The 25,408-nt window shown below is 41.6% G+C and overlaps 1 protein-coding gene across 2 annotated transcripts in view; it reads right to left on the bottom strand.

Annotated features, from left to right (window-relative positions):
* The window catches only part of SV2C (synaptic vesicle glycoprotein 2C), a 74,776-nt gene extending 49,748 nt beyond the window's left edge, over positions 1–25,028 (bottom strand). Inside the window, exon 1 of one of the 2 annotated variants that reach the window (XM_087958301.1) lies at positions 24,521–25,028. The gene's annotated coding sequence lies outside the window, so the exon portion shown is untranslated. The remainder of the gene's footprint in view (positions 1–24,520) is intronic. The other variant, XM_087958303.1, reaches the window with a different exon arrangement.
* Positions 25,029–25,408: the final 380 nt, after the last annotated feature.

The raw sequence follows: 25,408 nt of genomic DNA, 5'->3' as shown, positions 1-25,408 counted from the left end.
AAATCCTTAAAATTTTAAAACGTGATTTCCAGACAAACCTCCCTCTGATTTGTCTGCCCATGTTTCTAGTGATTATTTCAGTGGGTACAAAGGAATTGAATGACATGGAAATATGTTCCTTAGAACAAATGATAATGTGAATAGAGTAAGCACAACAGGGAATGCATTAGTAGTTCTGCATATAGAAGTGAATGTTGCACTTGAAACAGACAAACTCCTTTTCTTTGCTAAAAGAATATAGCTAAAGAATGGCTTCACTACTAAACAAAAAGGTTATGTAAGAGACTGGTAAACATATAGTAACATAATTTGGGTACAATGCTATTTTCAAACTGATGGTTTAACGTAGAGGTGGTCAGCAGATACTGACCAGTTCTGGAGAACCGGTAGCAGAAATTTTGAGTAGTTCGGAGAACCGGTAAATACCACCTCTGACTGGAGATTTTACAGTATCCTTCCCCTGCCACGTGCCCACCAAGCCATGCCCACAGAACCGGTAGTAAAAAAAATTGAATCCCACCACTGGTTTAATGTGATTTACTCTGATTGTATCAGAATTAATGATTATTGGCAGTTTTCTTTCTGATTGAATCATCTTTACATTACACTTAGCCTGCTTAACAAGGCCTTCAAAAGCCTGCTACATTTAGAATGAGTGTTAGACTCTAAATAAATGTACATGTAGTCCTTTAAATATATATAGTTTAAAATCTAATAAAAGGTTTTCTTCAACAGAATTCACTTTAGAGTTAAGGTTATTTCTTCAAGGTGACTTTTGCAAGACAACAGAAATGGAAGATAAAAGGAGGAACAGAACAGACTTTTGTTTCAGGAAAAGTTAAGTTTGAGGCATTTGAAAGTATGAGACATAGTCAAAACCAAAGAGATAATGAGTGGAAAGTAGAAATAAAGAAAATAAAATAAAAAGTTGATACAATGATCTGGACCTAAGACTGTTTGGATAGGAGAACTGGAATGGAGTTGGGCAAAGAATTGGAATCTGCATGATCTGGGAGAGGAGTCCAGACTGGCCTTGGAGTTCACAGTCTTCAAAGTGTCCATAGGTTTGTCTCAGAAAATTTCAAATCCCACTCATATAGGCAAGCACATATTTTGCTTTGGAGGAGAAGTATGATCTGAATATGGAGTACAGGTAGTTCCTGGGTTACGACCACAATTGAGCCCAAAATTTATGTTGCTAAGTGAGACATTTATTAAATGAGTTTGCCCCATTTTATGACCTTTCTTGCCACAGTTGTTAAGTGAATCATTGCATTTGTTAAGTTAATAATCTGAATTCTCCATTGACATTGCTTGTCAGAAGAACTTCCGGTTTGTTCGTCAGTGTTGGTGCAGAATCCGCAATTGTGCATGGTTTCACCCGAACTCACTTGCTGGAGGGTCCCAACTGGGACTGGAGCCATCCTGGTGGGGTGGTGAAGAAGGGGGAAATCTCCTGGAGCCACAACTCCCCTCCCTGACAGGAAAATCCCTCCCAAAGGCAAGTTGTAGTGGTGGTCTTAAAATGGCCACAACAAAGATGAAGAACATTCCAGGAAACTAAGTTTTGTGCTGGAGAGAGAAGTAGCGAGCAGAGTATGAACCAGGCAAAGGACATCGCTTTTGAGGTATCAAATTAAAGGGCTATTTTGGTGAATTTTGATGGTGTAACCATGGGGATACTGCAATGGTCGTGTGAAAAACAGTCTGCCACTGTAACTTTGAACGGTCACTAAATGAAATGTTGTAAGTCAAACTACCTGTATGTTAACATCTGTGGCTAGATCCCTTTCAAATTGCATATCAAGATTTTGGTAAACAACTCTACTCATGCTTGGCTAATTTCTGGAATTCCGAGAGAGTATGTTTCAGTGACTCCCTAAAGAAACAGAAAGTGACATTATGTTTCCATGGTCCTGGATGAGATTGTGCCCACAAAGCTTCTTTCCAGTCACTGATTCAGTGGAGCTTCCTATGTAACTGTACAATATATATATATATTGCTTCAGCCAGGTACGAAAGGAGGCTCAGCCAATCTCATTGTACACATGTTGTACTCTGACAATAAAGGTAATGATAGTAAAGGTAAAGGTTCCCCTTGCACATAGGTGCTAGGAGGGCGCACAGAACACTGTTACCTTCCCACCAAAGTGGTCCCTATTTTTCTATTTGCATTTTTACATGCTTTCGAACTGCTAGGTTGGCAGAAGCTAGGGCAAGTAACAGGAGCTCACTCCGTTACGCGGTGCTAGGGATTTGAACCGCCGAACTGCCGACCTTTCTGATTGACAAGCTCGGTGTCTTAGCCACTGAGCCACCACGTCCTTCCTTCAGCCAGGTATAGAGTACAGTATATCCTCTGACATTATAAAGAAAAAATATTCTTGTGTTAGAGAATATGCAAATTCTTTTTTTCCCCTATACTATGCAGAAAATATTTCTAAATGCATTGGGGAATGGCCATCTTTCATCATTCTTATTAAAATCTATAGTAAGGATGAAATGACTAAAACTAGAATAATAGATTAACATTTTTTCAGTAACCGTTAATAATACAAAAACACCAAACAAAATATGTTAAATAATATATTGAACTGAATATATAGTGTGCATATTCCATTAGTCACCAACTAAATAGTTTAACAACTTAAACAGCTGGCTGTATTTTATTAAGTTACCCAAGCCTTGCTTTGTGCACAGGCAGTTCTCGACTTATGACCATAATAGAGCCTAGAATTATAGTCATCTTAGGTCATGCCAATTGGTAAATGGCTCATCGTATGACTGACATTATTTCTAATCTAATAGTTCAACATTTTCTCATCCTCTGACCACTATAATTTCTTCAGCTTTACAACATTCCTTCTTTCAATCTCATCATACTGCCCATTTTTCCCAAATAATTATATCTTGGATAATTAAAGTGCAGTGATGATGCTGTTGCCTGCTAAGACATGCAGCCTATTTGCTTCATGTTATTTAATTAAAAAGAACCAGAGGGAAGATAAATAGTTGTTACCGAGAAAAACAGAAGACCCTGAGACGTTTCAGGGCATTATTACCTCCAGATACATAGATCACTGTATATACTGGACTCCCATTAGATAAGATAGGAGTTTCATTTCCAGACGTCTGGAGGGTGTTTGCTAACAAAGCTTGGGTCAACAGCTAAGTTGCTTTTCTAGATGAAAAAGCCAAAAATCAAAAGCTTGATGGAATTAGCATACAAATTTTAATTAAGTAATCCATCCTCAACAATAATAAAGATAAAGGTAATTTACAAGAATTAATCAAGCTTTAACACAGAAGAAAAGGCTTTTTTAATTTTAATATTTGCTTGCTAAAACTATCATCCCCAGAATTCCTATTCCTACTCTTTTTGCCTTATATATGAGTTTATCAGTTGCTTGATAGCAACTCTCTGCACTGACAAAATGGGAAATTAAAATGTAGTCCATTCTAGAATTGATATTCTAAATACAGTATCAGATGAATTCATTCCCTCAGCAGTGGGATTTAAGAAAATTTAAGAGAGAGAGAGAGAGAGAGAGAGAGAGAGAGAGAGAGAGAGAGAGAGAGAGAGAGAGAAAATAAAATACATTTGAAAGAAACACTTAAGTGAAAAGGACCTGAAGTTGTAGTCAGCCAAAAGCAGATGACCAAGATATTCAATTCAATGGGCATCATTTCTTTAAAAAAAAGTCTCAAGAAATATATTTACAAACTTCAAATGTATAGCTATCTTTTGGATTTTATTTTATATAGGGAATCCTTTTGACACAATCTCTGTGGCTTCCCATGAATAAGAAGCACGTATTGCTGAATAGCTGCAACTTTGTTAGGTGATTCTATTGTAAGCAAAGTGCTTCATTTCTCAGGACATTCTTTTAAGAATATGTCTTCCTGTCAAGAAAAATTAGCAATTTCTTACAAGTTTTAATTTCTCCCCTTTGACATTTTCATAATAACTAGTTACAGGTACTGTTCTTGAATTAAATCACTTCCGCTTCTAAGCAGCCCCTTGGATGTAAAAAATAAAATAAAATGTATGTGTGGATATAATTCACATTCACCATTTTTAAAAAGCCTTCTTTGGTACAACTGTAGACATCATGGTTATCTGCAAATCATAGAAGCATTTCCTCATCAATATTGTTCCCTGTATGTCACAGATAAGGTACACTGTATTGTTATCAACACCTAATTTATACAAGCTCACAGAAGCCAAAGCCTCTACAATCCACAAAGCTCTCAGAACAATTCATCATTCATTGTTGCTGCTATTGCATTCTTTTAACCTAAAGTGTACTTGATTAATAATAGAATTATGAATTTCTTTATGAAAATATTAGCTAGTTGTGGATCCTTTTTTCAGTTTTTAGGTATTAACTACAAGATGCAACATAAGAACATTGATTTCAAACTCAGGAATACAAACCAAAGTAACATATTTTTTTTAACCCCAGACTTTTTCACCCTGACACCAGCCTGATGTGCCAAACTAAAGCAACCATTCTCCTAAAAGGTAGACTGAGTGAGATGGGGTTGTCCAATCTCATGGAGATTGTCAGGCTGAAGAAGTCTGTTTTACTCAGATATTGCCTATGACAAAGGAAAATAGCCTAAAAGATGCTTTCCAATTAGTCATTCTATTTAATATATAACATTAGAGAATTAAAAATGACTGTAAATCAAAATCTCACCATGAAGAAATTCTTTAGAAAAGTTTTGACCCCATGGATATCCATTTTTGCATTTGGTAAACAGGAGCAAAAATGTCCTTAATTTTATCAGTATCTGTTTAGAGAATACTTCACACAATACATTATTCTTAAGTGTATTATAATTGTACTTGTTTTTCTACCTTTAGGTATCTTCAAAGCATTTGATAGATTGAAATGCAAATTTCTTAAGGATCTGTTACTGAAAGTGGGATTAGTATTTAATGGTATTGCTATAATCAACCCATTATATTCACCATACAAGCTATAATCAGAATCAATGAAGCGGACTTAAAGGTCTTTGAAATAAACAGGGGTACTAAACCAAAGTGTCAGCTTTTTTTCTTATTTTATTTAACCTCATTATTGATTATTACAGAGTATTAAGAGTAATAAAAATATTTATTCCATATAATTAATTTGTTTGGAAATGATAACATTATTCTTCAAATTCCTAAGGATATAACTATTAAAATCTGAAATGAATCAAGTTGCCACAGAAACAGAAGTCAAATTTGATAAACTGATTGCTATGATAATAAACACCGATCAAAATCATTTACTTTCCAGATAGGTTTACTTTATCTATATAAAGAATTGGCACTAATTAAAGATAACTCTCTTGCAAAAATTCAACACAGAATCCTAGTTGGAACATCTATTTTATGACCTGGAAAAAAAGGCACAATAAAAGCAATTCTTGCTAAATTTTATTGAATTAAGACTTCTTAAAGACTTTCTGTTTATTTTTTATGGCATATACATTTTTACATGGCATATATACATTGTTTCTGAAAAATAAAAGTGAGAATGCTGCTCCTCTTTGGGACTGAAATGGAACAACTCACCACAGCCAACTCGCCACAGCTCTGCAATAATTCAACATGGGCAACTCGTAACAGGACAATTTGTTGAAGGACAATTCAATTATTTAAAAATATTTTTAAAATATTTTAATTTTTGTCATTCACTTTTCATTTTATCTCTCCTTTGACATTCTTTCTTTGATCATTCTATTCCACTATTTCTTCAATTTAGTGTAACTCTTGTCCTGTGGTGAGTTCTCCTAGGGTGAATTGGTCATGGCGAATTTTCCCGCAGCTAGTTAGTCTGTTGACAAGTCAACTGTGGCAAGTTGGCCATGGCAAATTGTCATAGATCCCTTTGGGACATGCATGCAACATCACAACATACACAAAAAGACACTCTTAGCATATTCTCCACGGCTGATGGGAGAATTCTGGGAATTGAAGTCCATACATCTTCAAGTTGCCAAAGTCTATCTGTGTTAATGATTCAAGTTGTGCAGGTCTGTTAACAGTATATAAACATTCATGACAAAAATGTCAGGAATGTTTAAATAAAAAATACAGTATTTATAAAACAGAGAAGTTTGTTCCTATCTGTGGTGTATTCCTATTCTCTGCTATTGTTTTTTAGTTATAAATTATTACAAACTGAATGAAGTTTGCTTTTTATTATTTAATATAAATTTAGCAGATACGCATTAAAAATATCCAATCTGTCAACATCCAAGACAGTGCACCATTCAAAGTGGTCACAACGTGCCCATTTCGAACTTGCCACACATGTGCAGGGGCCACAGATGGGTGTCAGGTGATGGCACTCACGCTGGGAGAGGAGTCAGGAAGGCAAGCCAGATGCGGTCGGTTCAGAAGCCATCCAAGCCTGAAGAGTACTTGCTGGAGCCAGCCAGAGAGAAACTGGGCTCGAAGAGTGCTTGCTGGAGCCGGGCCAAAAAAAGTACTTACTAGAGCTGGCCAGGGAGCAAGAGTACTTGCTGGAGCAACCAAGAACAGGAGGGCGGAGCATGCTTAGTTTGTATAGCCAGCTGGCTAGCAGAAACCAGTAATGCTGGCTAGAAACCCTTTTACTTGTATTCACTGCATGCCAAGCTGAGACTCCAGTAAAGAAACCCATTCTACTCACAGTATGGCCTCTTCTTTTGCTGGCTTGGTTTGGAACCGTGACACAATCACTTAAAAACAGGTAATACAAGAATATTTTTAAATATACTGTTCAAAACATCAGCCAAAAAGAATGTAAACATCATTCATTTTATTCTGAAACTAGTTATTATCAGTGGTGGGATTCAAAATTTTTTACTACCGGTTCTGTGGGCATGGCTTGGTGGGCATGGCAGGGGAAGGATACTATAAAATCTCCATTCAGAGGTGGTATTTGCTGGTTCTCTGAACTACTCAAAATTTCTGCTACCGGTTCTCCAGAACTAATCAGAACCTACTGAATACCACCTCTGGTTATTATGTAGTCTGAGACTAGTTATTATGTGATTGAATCATTTTATAATTGCAGTTGAAATATTGGTACTCCTTCATTTCCCTTTCCCCCAAAGAATCCTAATTTGCTGTAAAATAAATTGAAACTGGCACAAGAAAATGGCATTCACCATTCTTTATTCTATAATCCATAGAGCAAATACATTGCTTTTAGTGTATCAAGATATTATTCTATATAATAAAACAAATAAAAATGATATGGAGATAATGTTCCTCTAACCTAATATTTTGTAGCTCATTCTTCTGAGGCCAACTTTAATCAGGCACTTTCTGTAGCTCTGAATGTAACTTCTAGACTTCTCAAATGGAATTTGTCCCACTCTTCTCGAACAGATTGCTCCAATTGTGTTAGGTTGATGGGTTCCTTTTCTCAATTGTGAGTTTCAGTTCATAGATAGTCTATATATTGGATTCAGATCTGAACTCATAGCAAACCAGAACAGTCTAATGTTTGCTTTCAACCATTCTTGAGTTCTCTTACTTAGATGTATGTTCTGGATCAGAGGCCTCCAAATTTGGCAACTTTTAAGACTTGTGGATTTCAATTCTGGGAGTTGAAGTCCACAAGTCTTAAAGTTGCTAAGTTTGGAGACCTCTGTTCGGGATCATGACCTGCAACTGAGACTGGGTATTAGGCTTCACTCCAAAAACCTTGGCAATCTGATTTCATTATGACCTTCACACAGACTCAGAGGCAAAAAAACAACAAAAAAACCATGGTGTGTGTTTTTTCATTTTTCCTTCTCTGAACGTAAGAGCTGCTGTGAAAAAAGCTCTAAATGTTATTTAATCTGCTCAGAGAACATTCCCCCAGAAAGACTGGCTTGCAAACATGCATTTTTAAGAAACTCAAATCTGGCTTTTTGTGTGTGTCGAAAGGGGTCTTCCTTAGTCTTCTATCAAAGATACCACTTTCAGTCAGACAGAAAAAGGTAGTGCAACTTAATAGTATTGTATTTTGAGCTTGGAAATCAATTGGGATGTTTTTAATTTTTCCTTAGTTTTTTTTCCTCCACCATTCAAACTATCCTTCTATTCAATCTGGAGCCAACAACTACCAGCCAATTATAGCCCCAACTTCATTATGGAGGAACAGGAGGTGAGCATTCTGAGGGCTGTGGACCCTAGAATGGCTGCCAGTCCTAACGGTATCTCTGGCTGAGTGCTTAAAGACTGTGCTAATCAGTTGGCTGGATCTTCAATTGGTCTTTATCCCAATCCATTATTCCATCTTGTTTGAAGGCTTCCACCATTGTTCCGCTGCCAAATAAGTTCCCTATCAATAACCTCAATGATTACAGACCAGTGGCACTCACTCTTATCATCACGAAGTGCTTTGAGAAATTGGCCTGCTGGCACGTCATTTCTGGTCTTCCGCATACATTTGATAAACAGCAGTTTGCATACAGAAAAAATAGATTGGGCGTTGGTAAATTTACCTGAGAACGCCTTTTCTATAGATGCTGCTAGAGAGCCCAGGATGGGTTAGACTCCTCCTGATGACATCATCAAGCTGGGTCTGTCTTGTATAAAAAGGACTGCCTGTGGGAATTTCCCCCCAGCTTTGGCGAAGGTACTTGACTGTAGGAAGTGTCTCTGAAAGCCAAACAGAATCTTTAACATTAACACATCTTACCATGGTCCAGATGAAATAAGGGAGGGGCTGGGCTCTCTAGCAGCATCTATAGAAAGGGCATTCTCAGGTAAATTTACCAATGTCCATTCTCCTAAATGCTGCGAGAGCCCAGGATGGGACATATCAAAGCCCGCATGTCCACGGGATGGTCCTCGTCCGGCAAGTCTCTCCAAAGTTGGAACCACTCACTGAAGCATCCGTCTGCCAAAAGCCGCACTCGTCGAGGCATAGGAATCCAGACGGTAATGTCTGATGAACAGAGATGGGGAGGTCCACATAGCCACTCTGCAAATCTCCACTAGGGATGTCTGGGTGGCCCAGGCAGCTGAAGTCAAGGCACTCCTAACAGAGTGTGCCATTAGGTCCTGGGGTACTGGAAGGGCTCTGGTTAGAAGGCCTGTGCAATGCATGCCGTGATCCACCTACTCAAGGTGGGAGGAGAGGTTTTATTGCCCCCAATGGGAAGGGGAAAGGACACAAACATGGCCTCAGTTTTGCTAAATGTAGAGGGACGTCTGATGTAAATTCTAAGCGCCCTGCTAACATCTAGGGTGTGCTACTTGCGCTCTAAGTCGTGGAGTGGAAGGGGACAGAAATCAGGTAACACTATGTGTTGGGATCTGAGGAACCCAGTATTAATCTTAGGTACAAAAGGGTCTAGATATCTTTCCTGACAGACAAGGCTGCCAGGACCGAAATCCTTTTAGAAGGGGTGATCGCTACCAGAAATGCCACCTTACAAGACAAAAAAACTGCAAGGGAATTGACCTCAGTGGTTCGAATAGGGACTTGGTCGGCGACTGCAGTACTTTAAAGAAGTCCCATGTGGGATCTTGATGACCACTGGAGGCCTCACGTTTGTAGCACCCTTCAGAAACCTGCAGACCGTGGGATGTCTAGACAAAGATTCCACTCCCCTCAAGAATAGAACAGAGGACAAGGCTGCAACCTGCCTCCACAGAGTGTTAGGTGAAAGTCCCTTGTCTAGACTCTCTTGGAGGAAGTCCAGCATCTGGCAATTAAGGCCCCGGAAGGGGCAATGTGAAACTTATGGCACCAATCGCTGCAAGCCTTCCAGGTTGCATCGTAGATGCAGTTGGTGGAGAGTCCCCTGGAGGCTTGGATAGTTCTTATTACTCTGGAGGAATGATAGTTCCGGATCAGGGATCCCCGCTCAATCTCCAGATGGCCAACTGAAGCCACTGGGGCTCTGGAAGCAATATTGGCCCCTGTCTGAGTGACACTCTGTCTACCAGAATCCTCCCAAGACTGAAGATGGAACAGTTTACTAAGTCTGAGAACCATGGCCTCCTGGGCCAGTGAGGGCTACAAGTATAAGTTCTGCTCTTCTGCCCAGTGTTTCTGGAAGACCTTCGGAAACAGGGGCAGAGGAGGAAGGGCATGCAGGAGTTCCCGTGGCCAAGGGCTGCATAAAGCGTTCATTCCCTCCACTCCCGGAACCGCACACCTGGAGTAGAATCTCGGGAGTTACATGTTGTCCTGGGAAGCGAGATCCACTGCTGGCAATCTGAAGCACAACGACAGCTCCTGAAATAAATCGGTGGCTCTTCTAAGCCAGTCAGTCTCAACATTGGCCCCGCCTGCAATGAGCTCAGCTCTGAGCGATACCTGGTGTCTCTCTGCCCATAAGCAGAGTTGAACTGCCTCTAACACCAGAGGTCCTGAATGTGTCCCACCTTGGCAGTTAAAATGCGCCTTGGTTGACACCTTGTCAAGCAAGATCAGGATGTCCCTATCTGAGACAGCATCCTCTAATTGTGTCAGGGCCAAATGGACCGCTCGAAGCTCTAGCCAATTAATATTATGGGCCAAATTTGCCTGGGACCATGGTCCCTGGACCACCCTGGATTGAAGGTGGGCTCTCCAGCCATACAGACTAGCATCCATGGTCAGCACTAACCTGTCCGGTTCCTTGAACAAGAGTCCCATGGAAAACACCTCAGATGACCCCCATCGAAAAGATTTAAGGACCAACGGAGTTAATCTGACCTGAAAGAGGAACAACTCTTACCTGTCTTCTGATAAGGTAGAAGAAATTATTGGAGGGACCTGGCATGGAATCTAACCCATGGCACTATATTAATGCATGATATCATTTTCCCCAGGAGTTGGGAAAGCATAGCCAGGGGCACTCTGGGGTTAGATTTTTATATGGCCAATTAACTGATACTCTCCTGACGTTCCTGGGACAAGGACACCTTGCAGAAAAAAGTATGTAATACAGCTCCCAAGTAGAGTAAGGAATTGGTGGGAGTAAAGTGGTTTTTTTTGGCCTCTTTGACAGAGAAGCCGTGCTCTTGAAGAACTTGAATGGTGATATCCAAATCATCTGCTGCCCTAGATGGGGAAGATGACTGGACCAGTATATCTTCCAGGTAACACTGGACTCTTACTGGGATTGCCCTAATAAGGGCTGGCAAAGCTGCCACCACCTTAGTAAATGATCTGGGTGCTGAAGAAAGTCCAAGGGGCAAGGTCCTGTATTGGTAGTGTCCCCCATTATAACAAAACCTGAGGAGCTGTCGATGGGTCGTAAGTTCAATGGAAGAGAGGAGATAGCCCTCCTGAATGCTCTCTAGAATAGAATGCAGCATCTGCATTTCAAGGCTCCTGAATGGGATAAATGGATTCAGAAATGTTAGGTTGAGAATACCTCGCCACCCCCCCCAGGCCGAGAATAAAACCCACGTCCTCATTGCAGTTCAGGACTGGTTGAATGGTCGTTATGTCAACTAGGCGTTGAATGGCCGATTCCATAAGGGCACTTTTTAAAATTGTCCCATGAGATGGGGCAGAGCAGAAAATTTCCTGGGGGTGATGATAGAAATTCTAGTTGTAACCCTGACTTTACTGTATTGAGTACCCAGGCGTCCGTCGTTGACTCCTCCCATTTGGATGAGAAGAAGGCCAAATGACCTCTGATGGGAAGAATGAGGGATTATTTAGAGCGAGGGAATGAGCGACCCCCTCCCCCACGAAAGAGCCATTTACCCGCAGTTTGTTGTTGTCTGCCAGGTATGTCAGGGTGTTGCTCTTGGCGCTGGGAATACACTCTCTGCAGCCTGGAGAAGCAATAAGTAATTTTGGGCCTAAATGGAGGTGGCAGGTAAGGGGCAGGATGGAAGTCTGCCCTCCAGCCTGGCGAGGAAGGAACTTTTCCTTTGACCCTCGTTTTGACGATGAATGGATCGAGAGCATCATCGAACAGCTTCTCACTGGTGCTGGGGCCCGAAGCCAGCTTCCACTTGCGCTGAGGCTTTGCTGCCAAATTCGTAACCATAGCAGTCTCCTCCCTGCCACAGACGAAGCCATGGCCCTGGAGAAGAACTGGTGGAAGTTAGGGTGGCGTCCCCGTGAATTCCGCTGCTGCTATAATCTTATTGATATCTTGATTTGATCTCAAGTCTGATGGAGATATGCGGTCTTGTAGCTGGTGCAGCCCGTGGATAGAGGACCTTGTGAAAAACAATGCAGCGGTCGAGGCCTGGACAGCCGAAGCAGAGGCCTGGTCATTACATTTTAATGTCTGCTCGGCACGTTTGTCCCCTGCCTAAAGTACATCCTTGGGCTCAGTTGGAGTGCCCAAGGAGAAGGAAGCCACGACTGGAGCATCTACAGAGGGAACTGTAAGAGCGGCAGCGAGGGAAGGGCCCATATTGTAGAACTGCCTGTCATATGAAGATGGGTAGGGGCCTGCAGCAGGAGAGGCGAATTAATTCTGATCAGATCCAGAAAAACTGGGTGATGGAAGGACCTTCGAGTGGACAATGTTTTTGGAGAAGAGGGAATCCCTGAACCCCGACTGTACCACCTGAGGTTTGGGGGCAGCCTCCTCTGGGTACACTGGGCAGTAACCAGTGCCTTGTGGAGGAGAGGCTTGAATAAAGCCGGTTTGTGGCTGATGGGGATTGATCGGGTAGCAGATCTTCCTCTTCGTCAGAGAGGTTGGGCTCCCAGATTTCTCCCTCCTCCCATTCAGAAGCAGGAGTGGCTACGTTCCGATGGTTCTGTATTGTCTCCCTGCTCTAGCGCCTCCCCATTCTGATTGAGCAGAAGGGGCCTTAGGCTCCTGTGGGTGAAGCAGTCCCCTCTGGGGGATCTGGCTTGTAGTAGGCCAGCAAAGGGGGGCTGGGTCCTGTTTGAGGGTCGAAAAATTAATAGCAGACCTTCTGCTAGGCCCTGTCTGATGGCAATGGAGACTACATCTTGGATGTAGTTGGGTCTGCCACCAAATGATGGATCTAAGGGGCGAAGGCCTGTAGCAGGGGTGTAGGAAGCCTCAAGTTTAGGTCGAGAACACCTTGGGCCATGGAGGGCCAAGCTGAAGAGAGGTCCCAAGAGGCTTGTTTCAAAATTGGGGCCTGATCTGCTTAGGTCTAGAGGCCCGAATTGTTCTTCAACCGGCTCTGGAGACCGGGCTTGGGACCACCCATTGTCAAAAAGGGGCTGGAGTGTTTCATCCACCCCCCTGGAAGTACCTGCCTGAACAATCGGAGGGTAAGATGGTTGGGAGGCCTGTTGCACTTGGCCTCTACCTACCTTTGCACTGAGAGTGGTCTCTTTTTCTTCCTCTTGTTGTTTGAAGACCCTGGTTGTCCAGGCCTGAAAGCTCTGTTGAATTCTATCCTCCTCCTCCGTTGGTATGGACAAGCACAGGAGGTGCTGGAAGCGACCCTATGTGCTGCCTATGTAGAGGCCTTGATTACGGCCTACTGTGGCGCAGGGGTAGGCCGTTGATGAGTGTGGCATTTAAGATGGCTGCTCGCCACGTACTCTAAGAAGACGATCCAAATTGGCCCCTCGCACAATTGCAGCCTGCGATGGCTGATCCTCGCTCTATAGGCAGAAAAAAATGCCCCAAGCAGCGAAATTGGTAATAGAAAGGAAACCGCGTTGTTTACAATCAGCTGTGAGGCGCTATGATCTCCTTTCAATCTTTATGATCACGCCGGCCAAATTCGCTCAGGGAGAGCTGCAGAGGAGGGCATATGGCTTCTCCTTTACTTAGTCTTCCTGGATTATGGGATGATTCACTGCATTGCAGAACGGAAGCCCACTCTCCTGAAGGCACAGCTGACCATGTCCCCCCGGGAGCTGTGCTGAAAGTTTGTAATTGTAAATTTGCTGTTGCTGCTTTGCTAAATTGCTTTCAGAGACACAGCTCAATTGTCATCGAAAGAAGCTGAGTCAAAGCTGGGGGGAAACTACCACAGGCAGTCCTTTTTATACAAGACAGACCCAGCTTGATGATGTCATCAGGAGTCGTCTAACCCATCCTGGGCTCTCGCAGCAGCATTTAGGAGAACTACAGAGGACGCTATAGCCATCACTCTTCACACTGCTCTGACTCATCTAGAACAGCGGGAGGGGGGGGCTATGTGAGGATGCTTTTTGTGGATTTTAGTTCTGCATTTAACACAATTCTTCCATACAGACTAGTGTCTAAACTTCTGGACCTTGGGCTTTCTAATTCAATCTGCCTTTCGATTATGGATTTCCTGTCTGGCCGCTCACAGAGGGTCAGATTAGGTAATCATACCTCTTCAGCCCTTATTCTTAACACTGGTACACCACAGGGTTGCGTGTTGAGTACCGTATTTGCCGGCGTATAAGGCGACTGGGCGTATAAGACGAGCCCCAACATTTCCACTGAAAATATAGAGTTTGTTATATACTCGCCGTATAAGACGACCCCCACTTGGAGGCATGTTTTTCAGGGCAAAAAAGTCATACGCCGGCAAATACGGTAAGTTGTAACACTTGGGGTATTCTGGATATAATTCTTGATTGACACCCCCGCCCCTTTCCCCCAAACTTACAAAGCCACCAAAATGCTTTAGAGAGGCAGCTTCGCCTTTCTCAGGCTGGCACTCAATTCCTCTCCCTTTCTTTGTGACACCGTTGAGCGATCTGCTTTTTCAGGGGAAAATAAATAAATAAAAATAAAACTGGACGAAAAACAGTCGAGTTGTTTCTTAATATCTTTCCACCTCCCCAACCAATTTGTCTCCAAGGGTGCACCACACTGATTGCGACATTAATTATTTCAGAGAGAGAGGGTGGGGGGGAGAAATCTTTGCTTCCTACTGTGGCTTTTTCCTGCGCATCGTTTTTCCCTTGGCTTTGTGGTTGTTACTTCTTACAGGGAGGGATAATGAAATACCCACGCTGGGAGAAAGCGGAAAGGATGTCTATTTTCCTGCTCACTAACTTTCCAGAAAGCGTCGAGTTCCTACCCGAGACTTGCCAAAAGTCCAGTTCATTCATTTGCTACCTTTCTCCAATGAGATCCAGATCTGTTTCCACAACGCGCTTAGGATCTTATTATCTTATTATTATCTTATTAGCCTTGCTCGGTCCGTCCAAGAGAGAAGAAGGCAGACGGTTTTGCGCTCAGGGAGAAAGGAAAAGAGCCTCTCGCTCACGCTGCACACTGCCCCCCTCCACCCCAGCAACGCTTAGGAAAAGAGTTACACAAGCATCCTTTCCAGAAGTGAATCGGGGGAGGATTCGAGCAAAGGCTGAAACCGGGAAGAGAAAACTTCCCAAAGAAAATCGCACGAGCAGCATCCCATTCCTGGGAGAAAACAAAAAACAAAAACACGAACTCTTCCCGAAGCACAAAAGCAAGGATGGCGCTTTCTCAGCTTTGAGCTGCGTCGCTGCTCTCCCACCCCTCCACTCGTCCCCACGTGCGGAAGTTTCTGCCACTGGGGGGTGGAGGGGGATGGAAGGAGGTGAGGGATGGGGGCAAAGCCTGGAGCCTGCCTGTCCGCTTGCACGAGCGGAGTGGGTGGGTGGGTGGGTGGGGGAGGAGGAGGAAGAGAGACTCCGGCTGGGCTTGAAGGGGCTTCGCAAGTTGCGGAGCTCCGCCCCCGTCGCTCTTGCACCGGTGACAACAACGTATTTGCCGGCGTATAAGACGACCTTTGTTATATACTCGCCGTATAAGACGACCCCCCACTTGGAGGCATGTTTTTCAGGGCAAAAAAGTCGTCTTATACGCCGGCAAATACGGTACCTTACTCTATATTCTTTATATACATGACTGCATTCCCACTCACACTAGTAATACTATTACTAAATTTGCAGATGATACAACAGTGGTGGGACTTATCTCCCGAGGGGATGAATCTTCCTACCGAGATGAGGCAGACCGATTGCTTTCCTGGTGTGGAGATAATAACTTGGTCCTCAACACCAATAAGACCAAGAAGCTTATAGTGGATTATAGAAGGAACAGATCAGACATCCAGCCCTTGCTTATCAATGGAGACCGAGTAGAGCAAGTGGCCAGTTTTAAGTTTCTGGGTGTTACCCTAAAAGAGGACCTGACCTGGGGTGCCCACATTAAAGCTCTGGTCAAAAGGGCCCAGCAGAGATACTACTACCTGAGACTTCTCAGAAAACAACTGAATGAAAAACTGCTGGTGACCTTCTACCGTCTAAGGTTAAAGGTTTTGGGGAAGAAACCACAGGATGTATGTTTGTGTTTATTTCCATGGTCATGGTCATTATGTGCACTGAAGATGGTGTTTGATTTCGTTGCATGAAGTGCAATGACAATAAAGTAAAGAGTGAGTTTTCATTTTGCAGCCATGTCCAGGGATTTTAAAAAAATTTCATAATAGCAACTGTGCTCACAGGAACATTCTTTTATCCTCATATAATTCTTTGCTTTTCCTTTTCATGTCCATGTTGACTGCACTGTAGGATCCAAAAACCCTGAGTATTTTTCTCCATAGTTTTGAGTTTTGAGTGATAATGAAATTGAATCTATTTGTAATACTAATTAGTCTGCTTGAGAGATCACTGAAATCCAACAACCTATTTTATTCTAAGAGTACCAAGTTATTTCCACATCAATTTCATTTGTTTTGCTATTTATAAGAATATGTTAAGTCATACATCAAAAGCAAAGTGTCTGCCCTTGGACTTGTGACAGTTTCAACTTATTTCATGGCAAATTGGGATTCTTGGAGAAAAAGTGGAGACATGCCAAAACTTTTGGCCACATTCATATTATTGCTATTTATATAAAAATTGTGAGTTGCTTTTAGCATAATTTGTTGGGGGGGAAACAAAAATGCCATCTAGTACCCTACTGTGCCAAAGTCATAGGCCCCCACCCATTTCGTTGTTTTAGTAAAGTTTTAATTAACATCTAGAATTATTTTTCAATCTCTGTATTAAGATTCAGAGAGAAAACACAGGAAACATGTACACAAAATTTAAACAAACACAATTTTCAGAACAAAGTAGTTTCTTCAGGCAAAAGTCAGTATTTAGTGTGACCTAAGAACACTTTGAACTCTTTTGGGGAGACTGTCCTGAAGTTTCTGAGGTAATCTTCCAGTATATTATAGCAGGCTTCTTTCAGCACTTCCCAGAGTTTAGATGTAGGTTGTCTTCTATTTCTTTCTCTGTCCAGGTGATCCCATACTGCCACTGTAATATTCAGGTCTGGACTCTGGAAGCCAGTCCATGACTTTCAGTGATTTATCAGCTGTTTTCCTCATGATTTCACTGCAGTAGCAGTATGCTTGGGATCGTTATCATGTTGAAAAATAAACCCAATCCCAATCAGGTGCCTTCCAGAACGAATGGAAAGATGAATTAAAACCTGTCTGCACTTTTCAGCATCCCATTAATATGGGCAATATCGCCATCACCAGACAGAAATGCAGCCCATTTTCCCCATGCTTCACTGAAGGCCACAAGCTCTCATTCGTCCATCAACAATTTCACCCAAAAATTTCAAATTAGGATCTATCACTTCATAATATCCTTTTTCTACTGATCCTTAGTCAATATCTTAGCCTTTTCACTCTATACCTCTGCTACAAAAGTGGTTTCTTGGCTGCGACCCTTCCACAAAGACCTTCTTGATCAAGTTTCATCTGACAGTAGAAGGGTCAACCTGGAATCCTGACGAAGCTGCCAGATGCTGAGCCAGGTCCTTGCTAGCCTTCCTCCAGTCTCTCAAATAAAAAATTCTGAGGAACTTCTCATCAGAAATTTTTTATTAGCAAGCTTCCAATGAATTACATTGGAATAAATGGTCAAGCATGTCTTACACAAACCTGGTGCAATAGACCTTTCTACACAGCAGTTATTTTGCCATCTCATAGTAGAACACATACAGGTGTTAGCAATGACTGTACTTAGGGTTCCATTCCATTGAGGTTTATGGGAGCTGTGTGTCTGCTGTTGCTCAAGTGTATGATGAGGTCGCCTATGAAAACTGTTTTTTCCTGTTTTTGAATGCTACATACAAATTTCTTGTATTTTCTGGTTGTATTCTAATAAGGAGACTGAGACATAATTGTATATGGTCATCATACACAACAAAAAATCTAATGGTAGCCTAAGACTTTTGCAGAGTACTGCATATAATTCAGATTGGTTAAACAATAGCCTTGTTTAGATTTAATACTAAATTATTATTTAAATATGTGAATACATTTTGTTTTTATTTTTAATTCTATTTTCTCATTATATCTGAATTGAGATACACTATATTTAGCTTAAGTAAACAAAACAACTTTAAACAGTAATGCTGAAATAAATAAGAAGTCAAAGGAAATCTCAAAATTTCTTTTCAATTCAACATCATTTGGTTGTGAACCCCAATGACTTTCATCAAACATAGCTCTATTTAAAACCCAATTCCAACAGTGTGATTTTCCATAAAATTTCATCAGAAATTCTTCTCAAATCTACCACTCTGGAAAGTCAGTGGAACTAAATGATTCTGCATGTGTTATGTCAATGTATAGTAGGTGCTTAGATCAGACATTACTCAAAGTTGTCTTCTGACAGAACACAGTCTGATTTTAAATCACAGGTATTAATTTAGCAACCCGAAGACCAAACTTGCCACTTTATTCTAATTACTTCGGGTTTCCTCTCTATGTGGCCCTGCTCGCTAATTCCTTCAACCCATTTGCTATTTGCATGGGACCTGGGCCTCAACAATTACTCCTAAATATTTCTCATCTACCAGATGAATCAACTATTTTATCAGTCAACTAAGAGATTATGAAGAGCACTTCTGTATTGAAGGAGAATGGGGGTTACAGATTTTTCCTATATTTAACCATTCTTAGGAGAGCTGTGGACCACTTTGAACCATAAACCAGCCCAAGAAAGTAACAGAGGCTTTACACCGTAGCACAACTTTGCTCCTAATTTCTGCTTACTGTTTCGGCTCTTTCTCCCTGCCAGCAATCTTTCTACCCATCCTTTTTCCTGTTTTCTTTCCCTACTCCATGTTTTCTTTTCTTGGTACTCTCTCGCTGTTATTTCAAGCCTATCTGTCCCATTCCAAGTTTTGTTCTCTGCTTTTTGTTAATCCTATTTCAAGCCCCTGAGTTTTCACATTGATTTCCAAGTTGGCTGATTGGTTGATCTTTGCTTGTGTCTTAACCAATCCCCCAACAGTTAATGGACATCTTAACAACAAAGGAGAAAAATGCCAAGGACTCAGCAAAACCAAATAAAATGTATAAAATGAGCTTGCAATGCCTTATTTTGTTGCTGGTGTAGTCACTAACCCAAAGATGCATTTGCAATAGCTATAGTGTTAACTTTCTTTCTTGTTCTAAAGTACGGGTGTCAAACTTGCCACGTCACGTTGCCATCACATGACATTTCAGCACCTCTTCCCCATTTGCGGAGTTGGGGTGGGCGTGGCCAGATGTGGGCTGCCAGTTTGACACTCCTGAAGAGTATCACTTCCGTCTACTCTGAACTGATATTTTGATTCACACAAAACTCTAATGTCATTGTGACTTAATTGATTTTGCCTTAGTAAGTTGTATGAACTCAGATGCTATGGTTTATAAATCATTTTTTATTACTTTAACCATTCTCAAAGTCAGACATCTAATTTATTCTATAGTTCTGGTTAAACAAACTATGGTTTAGTGTGATATATAAGTCCAATCAATGAATTACCTAATGCTGCAAGAATATGAGGTTAAGGTTAATTAGCACTTGAAGCAGGGGACTAATCAATTTGGTAATGTAGTAAGTTTAATTATCAAGTGATATTTTATACCTTCAGGCAATCGTATTTTACACATTTAGCCTTGATTTCCTAAACATTTTATTTGTATTTAATCAATAGTGATTTCTGCTGGTTTTCTCTGAAGAGTAATTTCTCTTCCTTCTTGAAATTATTTTCACAACCAGCATGCAAAATGATAAGATTTCTCCTCACTACTCTTTTCTAGTTTAACCTGTTCAATTATACCCAGGAAATTCTATCAAACTAGGAACTGCAAGATTACTTTTTTTTCTGTAAGATCAGAAGACATTGCTATTTTATTAGTTTGTGCCATTTATTATGGATATTAATACATCACTTTAAATCTGTGTTTGAAGTGTTGGTAATAAAGGGGGAGGAGAGTATTTTCTTATTCCTAAAATTCAAATTCAGTGTTAGTAATACCATAAAAGATCTATTGAATGGATTAATGAAACAAGAAAAATGTCAGCATTAAAATGCATACATAGAAACATATAGTGCATGAGCAAGTTTTGTCCACAGTATTCAGATAAATCAAGGATTGTTTATTATTTGAAATCTGAATTTCTTCAATTGACAACACTCTCAAATCAATGTACATTTTAACAATAAATGTATTAGATTGAGCTTTTTCAGATACCTCATTGTTTTCCACTTTGTATTGCAATGGAAAAACTTTTCTCTGAAAGACAACATTATCCCATTCCCCAAACAGACCCCATTGCACCCCTCCCTTCCAAAGACCCCATTGCACCCCTCCCTGGCAATTATTCCCCTAGTGCAAGTCTTTGTTATTTCCATATAAAATGTAAAGACAAATTAATTTTATTTGGAAGATCCACCCATAGAGATGTAGGCTAAAAGGCCCTCTAATTAGTATTTGGTAGATGTTACTTCAGCTGATTTTCTTTGATACTTCCATTTGGATTTGTTTTATTTACCTACTTGGAATACTCATGTAGAACTGTATTCTAAATATTTCTACACATGTTGCAAGAGAACGAGACAAGCCTTTTATTCATATGCTTTCTACTTCAGAAATGAAAAAGAACTTCACAGACCAACATGGCGTTTTCTTTTGGTCATATTTTTTCTGTGCGACCTTAGAATGGGTGAGTGGAATTTCACACCAGAATTCCTGATTCTGACTTGAATACCAGGTTTACTGTTTGCATAGTTAACATATATTAGATTTATATTCTTCCCAGTTTAAAAGATCAAGCACAGACAATACAGAATTTAAATACAGCCACTTTATCCAAGCTAATAGTTTTCCTACCTTTCAAATATCAGCTTTCTCCAGAGTACAGAATATCCTACAAATAATTTGCCTACAATCTTTCTTTCTAAAAAATATCATAAGATATTCTGGAAAATGCCTTTTTGTTTAAACCAAGTCATAATGGAGTTAAAAAGAGAGATTTTTAATAATCTCTTACTAATTTACTTATCTAATTTACTGATAAAAAAATCTAGTAAACGGTTTTTTAATGGTCCATTCAAAAAGCATACTGTACTTTTATAAAATAAGACTACTTAATTGATATCCTTCATAAAATACACATTTAGTTGTCTAGTACCGGTACTTATAAGTGCTGAGTTGCAATGCATAATTAAAAGTTACATGCAGCAATTGCAAAAAATATTATTTTTTACTGATACACATTTTATTTAGTACATTATTAAAGTTTGCTCCCATATTTAATCTTGCATCCTAAAAGATATTTTAATGTATTTTTGTTAGAAGAAAATACTATAAGCTGAAATATCCTTGAGAAGAATTTAATACATCTAATACACTTCATTTGTAAACCTTTTTACTTAGCCTTTCAAAGCTACATCCTGTTATTTAGCAAAGCTCAATTAAATTAGTTACCAACTAATTTATTCTTTGCTATTAAGTGCTATCAGTGTTATAACAAAGCCTGCGTAGCTGAAAACTCTCCTTCCTATTTGCACATTCATTTCATCTAATAAATGTTGATTAAATAAGCACCAACATTCAGACTTTGATAAATAGGTTTATTTAGATCTCCTGCTATATATAATCAATGACAGCAAACTTAATTATATTGAATGGGATTTTCCATTAAGATTCACAAGGTTAGGATCAACCTAGGTACAAGGTTAGAAAAATCTTGCAGGATTTATTTGGAAGTCAGTTTTAATAAAATCAGCCCAATTGTTTTCAATTAAGATTTGTATAGGATAAAAAGGTAACACTGAAACAGTTTTAATATAATTTTAATTTTTCACCCAGCCTTAAAATTATACAACAGCATTATTTTATCCTTCATTATGTCAATTTATCATGTCCCCCTGTGCTTTTAGCTTGACTACCTTCTTATGCGCACCAGGCTTTGCTTACAAAAATAATTTGCCATTCTGTCTTTTAAACATTAGCTTCAGTTCTTTATTCTTAAATATCCTATTATAATCCCCGCATTTATATGGAAAAATAGGATACATTTAACAATATACCCAATATACCCAACACAGTTTGTTAGGTATGCAATATACACCAAAATGCAGCTAATGTCTTTCTGAATGCTTTTATTCTTTCATGTGTCCAAATTAATGGGGAAATCACATTCATATAAATTTCTTGTAAAAAAAGAAATTTTGCAATATAAAAAACCAAAGTGTTTAATGAAAATCTAAGAAAGCTTTTTTTTTTTTGCAAAAAAAATTAATATAAAGCTGATGCTGTGGAATGTTCTCCTGTACATATCTCCTGATATTCAACATCAGTTCTATTAGCAGAAATTATATAAATACTCATTCAGGAATACTACAAAATTAAATGCAGCTTTCTGCTCAGTAAGTTCGGGTATAGCCTAAATTAATAAAGATGGAAAGACTTAAACTGTAGCATTTAATTTTTTGCTTCTCTTTTCCACATAATTTGTCTGCACCCGGGACATTTACCAATGAAGTAAACTTGCAATCTTTTTGCTGCTTAGTTTTCTTTTTATTGTAATATTCTTATGGTCACACATAATTTAAATGTTTAGCAATTCCTTTCCAAGTTAAATACTGTTGTTCATGAAACACACAAATGCTGATCTACTTTTTATGCAGACAGATGTTAGGATATATCACCAAATAGTCATTCTTTTTCCCCCCAATGATTCTGGGGAAGGTAACGTACTTTTTCTAGTGTATGCTGACTATTATTTTTAATTTAGGTTAAAATATCAGCTTATTAAAAAGACAAAAGAAAAGCATGTCGATTCCTTTCCGGTTAACAACACCCCAAATATGGGCTGTGATGTTGTGGCAGCCTTTCTCTAAACAAGGACATACTGAATCATGTCAGCTCCCTGCACTGCAGTGCTATTCAGGCAAGAAAAGGTAGGCATCGCACGCTTGATGGAGATTCCTCTTAATGTTCTGTCCTTTCTAAAAACACCATTCATTTCTTTGGTGGGGGCACAAAAAAGGTGGAATCTCCCTAGAAGAGGGGGGGAATCCAACGGGGAATTTTGCGCTTGGAATTCCGAGGTAGCATCACCACAAAATCCTATGCGGAAAAGAACTATACTGGGTCCTACCCATCGCCGAAACTTAAAGCCAAGTATCTCAGCTGTTCTAGCTGCCTGGGAACTCCCGTCCTGCTCGTCGATCCTCCCTTCCCCGCCCGCTTTTCGCTTAGACGTCAAAGTGGCAACCCCGAGTGAGCCCACCCATCCCCACTCCCCGTCAGCTTGCAGGGATTAATTTCGCGCTCCCCGGGCGCACGGGGGGGAAGGAGCAGGATTTCCCCCGTAGTGGCTACGCGGCGTTACACGTGCCTGTGAGTTCCACTCGTCTGCTCCCCCTGAGTATAACCGGTCTCTGCCTCGGATAACTCCCTTCCACCACCACCACCACCACCCCGCAAATCCACGCCAACCTTTCTCGAGATCTCTCCCTTTATTGCCGCTGCACCTCCACACGCCAAGTAACGAAAAGGAGGGAGGGTTTGGGGAAAAGGCGCAGGAGGCAGCCGCGCACGACTAAGCAGCCGCTCAGCTGTGCGTCAAAAAGTATTCGGCGACTAAAAGAATAAATGCACCATGTCCCCACGGTCCGATTCCAAGACGAAGTGCAAGCTAACAACTTTGCAAGCTTCCGAGAGAGAGGAAGAATCTTGCAGATTCATCCTACCGAGAGAGAGAGAGAGGGAGAAGCAGCGGCGCGCGCGCGCGTTCAAGCCCTTTGCAAAAAGCCTCGAGGCTTTCCCCCGCGTCCAGCGCACTGCAAAACCGGCCAGGTTGTCTGCAGCCACCCGGCAACGTTTTGCGCTTCCTTCGCTGCCGCCACGCTCGTCCGCAGCTTTTTTACTTCGCCTTTCTGCCCCCCACCCCCCCATTGCCATCCGCTTGCCCTCCCTAAAAAGTTCTCTTTGGGTGGGGGGGTTCATATGCGCAAGAGAAAGCCTCGTTCATCAGGACTTCGACGACCCCCCGCCAAGCTGTGATTTCCCCCTAGAGATAGAGATTCCCTCCAAAGGGCTGCACCCACAAAGGAAACTGAGGCGCCTCGGACACGACTGCAGTACGGCCGCAAACCCCACGCCACTTCACTCTCCCCAAAGTCCCGCGGAACTCGCCCAAACTTCTGCGCCTAAGAAAATCGCCCGAGCGTGACTGCCGCCGATCAAGCAGCACCTCTCCCTCCTTTAAAGGACTTTCGGGGAAAAGTGCGAAGAGAGCCCCGTTTCCAAATCTGAGGGGGGGGGAAGAGGAGAACTCGCTCCAAAGTTCCTCGCGGCAGAGGCGGCGTTGCGAGTGGGAACCCCGCTTACCCGCTGGAAGCGCAGCCCTGGCTGCTGTTTCTCCAACCACTCGGAGCCCTGCGTAATAGCGCTGCGGCTTGCTCGAAGTAGCAGCAGCAGATTGGACTTTTCCCCCCCTCTTCCTCCTCCGTCTTCTCCTCCTTGAGGAGGAGCCTCGCGGCGTGACCGTGGCTGTGGAGGGGCGGGATAGTAGCTGCGCGGATCCCCCGGCGCCGCGCGCGTCCCCTGCGCTGCAGTGATGAAGCGCTTTGCCAGGGAAAGCAGAGTCTCTCGGCGAGGCGGGAGGCGAGATATGGCATCGCAGGCGTGCGTGGGAGACTGCGACGGCCGGGAAACCCCGTTCTCTCTTGGCTGCTTGGAGAAAACAGCGGGAAAGCGGAGGAGGACGAGGAAGATGGGAAGCCGTGAAACGGAGCTGAGGGAAGGGAGGGAACGGATAATTCAAGTGGACGCAGTATATCGTTCCTTGCGTACAACGAAAGCGAGCCCCAGATTTGATGAAGCGGGACAATTAAGTATGGAGGCTAAAACATATGAAGAGCGGTTACAAGAACTGGGCATGGCTAGTCTAATGAAGAGGAGGACCAGGGGTGACGTGATGGTAATGTTCTTATATTGGAGGGGCTGCCACAGAGAGGAGAGGGGCAACTATTTTCCAAGGCCAGACAAAACAATGGATGGAAACTTATCAAGGAGAGATTTAACAATTGAGAACAGCTTTCCTTCAGAAGTTGTAGGTGCTTCATCACTGGAAGCTTTCAAGAAACGACTGGACGGCCACTTGTCAGAAATTGTATAGGACCTCCTGCTTGAGCAGGGAGTTGGACTAGATGACCTCCAAGGTCCCTTCCAACTCTGTTAATCTATCACATTCCTTAATTGCCAAACATGCAGAGT

This window comes from Notechis scutatus, chromosome 2 (assembly GCF_049901735.1).
Source record: "Notechis scutatus isolate UNSWTSFEM ecotype Mainland chromosome 2, rNotScu1.2, whole genome shotgun sequence".
NCBI lineage: Eukaryota > Metazoa > Chordata > Lepidosauria > Squamata > Elapidae > Notechis > Notechis scutatus.
Note: the sequence above shows the minus strand (reverse complement) of the source record. Positions and strands in the feature narration are given on the sequence as shown.